Source organism: Charadrius vociferus, unplaced genomic scaffold (genome assembly GCF_000708025.1).
Source record: "Charadrius vociferus isolate BGI_N301 unplaced genomic scaffold, ASM70802v2 scaffold430, whole genome shotgun sequence".
Classification (NCBI taxonomy): domain Eukaryota; kingdom Metazoa; phylum Chordata; class Aves; order Charadriiformes; family Charadriidae; genus Charadrius; species Charadrius vociferus.
In genome coordinates this window covers 735,840-738,941 of record NW_009646541.1, presented here as the reverse complement: position 1 = coordinate 738,941, position 3,102 = coordinate 735,840, and positions in this window count along the sequence as shown.

Here is a 3,102-nt window from a genome sequence, read left to right as displayed (position 1 = left end):
GGCGCCCCCCGCCCGCTCTCCTCAGGGACATCGCCCGCCCCGGCGCTGGGCTCCTTCCCCCGGCCAGGCTGCCTCGGCCACTTTTTGCCTGTTTTATGCCCTTTTTACACCCGCTTCCATCGTGTTTGTGTTTGTGTGTGTGTGTGATGCCATGAGGCAGTGGCCTGTGCCCTCTGGCCCGTGAGGGGACGCGGGCAACCTGCGGGCTGGAGGGAGGCCGCGAATTTTGATTTTTTTAAAAATTATTATTTATTTTTCACCCCATTTCCACTTGGGATGGGAGCGCTCCCACCCACTGGGTAATGTCGGGCCATGCTTTAGGCTCCCAAGCGCGCTTTCCCATCAAAGTAAGGCCGGTTCGGGGCCATGGGAGATAGGGACATTGGTGTGACAAGTGTGAAAAGAAATGCGTGTGTCCCATCAGCGATACGTGCAGACATTCCTTTCTGTTAATTGCCTACAGTTAATTCAGTGCGAGTTCTTTCTCTTCTTGGAAATACTCACAAATAATAATTTTGTGTAAAGCTCTGAAAATGGGGATTTCTCGGAGGTTTGCAACTTGCCAGAGTTCTGCAGTTGCTCTAAAATATGCTCCATACCTTGGTTTCTGGGTGTTCACTCTCCTTTACCGTCATTTCCCCCACACATAAAAGGTTGCAGCTGTGGCTGCAGCAATAGCAACTTGAGTTCTGGGTTATCCGTTCAGGTAACCTCTCTTAAGAACTGCATGATTTATTATTTTTTTTTTAATTTTTTTTTTTAATTAAAAGCTTTAACAAAACTTGAGCACGGGAAGAGCACGTAAACTTTGTGCTGAGAATCCTTTGAAGCACCGTTAGAGAGCAGCAGAGGTCCATGGAAAAGCTTGAAATTCAGCAGGTTATTCTTGTGGTTAATTCAAAAAGGCCTGCTACCTTCTCGGCACTCCTTGCAATCTGGCAAATAGTCTGTTTTCCAGCACTGCGAAAAACCAACATTCCTCTTTCTTGCTTACCACAACCACTCGAGGCTTTGCCTGTTTGTTGGAGATAATAGCAGCTCTTGTCCGTAAAGCCTCCTGACTCATAAAGAAGTTTATTCCTGCTCTGTCTTCTCCAGAGAATAATTTTACTTCAGGAAACACAAAGGACCGGATTCTTCCTGCTGTCCTTGCTAGCCTCCATTTTATTTTTTACATGACAGGAGGACAAAGAGAGTCCACTCTAGTTCAGATTTACATGGAAACACTGTACTTCACTGTCTTGCATTAATTTGGGACAGAAGAGTTATCTTTAGCAGTTTCAGTCAATGGGATATCTCATTTTGGCATGGAGCTGAGGTGGGATATAGCAAACTCGAGAAGCAGGCAGCAGGAGGTAACTGAGCACTGAACCTTCATCACTGAAAGTAAATACGTTTTAAAAAGTGAACTAAGGAGAAGGCTTCTATCATCCTTGTGACTGAGGCAGGGGATGGAGATTTGAGAATACACACTGTGGCAGGTAACGGGACCTTTCCCGAGGGGTCTGTCTTGCCTGCCACCTGCTTCCCAGCATTTTCTGGCTGAGAAGGACACGTATCCCTACTTACGCTCCCCTTATCTCTTTTCCTCCAAAGATCCTTAATCACATTGCAAACATTATTACATTTAACTTCAAAACTCTCTTTTGACATAAGAGATTATTAGTATACTCCGTTTTACGCTCTGAGGGAAATAAAGAATCGAGACAGACGGCGATTCAGAGCCATCAAATCCTTGTCTGGAGATTCTGCAGGATTTCAGGATCCCTTCTTCCACTCCTGTGCACTTGCTGCTGAAGAGACATAAGTCGTGCATGTCACTATCTCAGTTACCAGAGAAAATCAATGACTGTGCAGCCCCATACTTTGACAAGAAAAACTACCCATAATGTTGCAGCTTTATGCCTTCATTATTATTTACTCGAGCAGTTTCTTACTACTCTTCTTTTTAAACTGCTTAAGTGCCTCTGTGTGTGTTGGGTGGAAGCAGGCTGCTTTTTATAATAATCTTTGCATTTATCTGAACTGATTTTGTAGAGCAAATGCGTAAGATCCGCAGAGCATCAGAAATGTTTCCCACTTCTCTCGAAAACTAGACACACGGCGTTCCAGGACATCCATTAATAATCCCTGCTCTTGGGAGCGCCTAGCTATCAAAGTGCTGGGTTGGTTTATTAGTTTACAGGTTATTACTTCTCTAGTTTAGATTTCTCTCTTGTATCTTTTATGATGCAGAATATAGACTGTGAGCTGGAACCTCAGGTGCAGCTGAGCTCTGGGCTGCGCAGCCAAGGAGAGAGGAAGGGAATTAGTTTGCTCCCCGATGCGGGAGCTGCTCGGGAATTATTCTGACCCTTGTTATAAATCAGGTACGTGAAGCAGAGCTGCCTTTTAAGTACGTTCCTCTGGCCAGGCAATATCAGAGTGCTCCTCTTCCCCTTATTGCTGTCACAGCAAGGGTGGGAGGGTGTGGGTGGTGCGGGGTTGTGTGAGCGCTCTCTCCGTGGGGCCGTTGTGTCAAAGGGGTAGGAGGGATGGCGGAAATCCACCTCCTGGTGCTTTCAAGCGGTTCCCACTGCATTTAAAGGGAGTCTGGCAGAGGCGGTGTTCAGAAAAATACAACTGACTTGAGGGCCTTGGGGAAGTGGGTGGAGGAGCACCTCTGGGGCTGTTCTCGAAGACTGGCTTAAGCCCCGCAAGTCTGGTCCCCATGGCTGTCTCTCTCTGCAGTGAGCGGAGAGAGGCTTTGTGACTGCTTGGTGCAAAGTGAAAACACAGCTTTGACCCCGGCTATCCACCGTGGGGAGTTAAGCCTGCTGCAGCTGATGTTGGCTCTTTTATCTCCTGGTTTCTAGATCTCAACCTGACATAGGTATGGGTCTTCCAAACATGACCAGAACCCAACTGCTCCTGCACATGGACAGAAACGGGACATCAGGTTTGCAGGGAAGCCTGAGGTTACAGCGTGAGCAGCTGAGGAGTTCAGACGTGTCCAGGATTAGGTGATAGCCAAACAGCATTCTCAGAGTTAAAGCTCTGAGGTTCTCCCTTAATGTGCTCATATTTTGAAGTAAGGTGGGGGGATTCTGGCTCTTCTGTGCA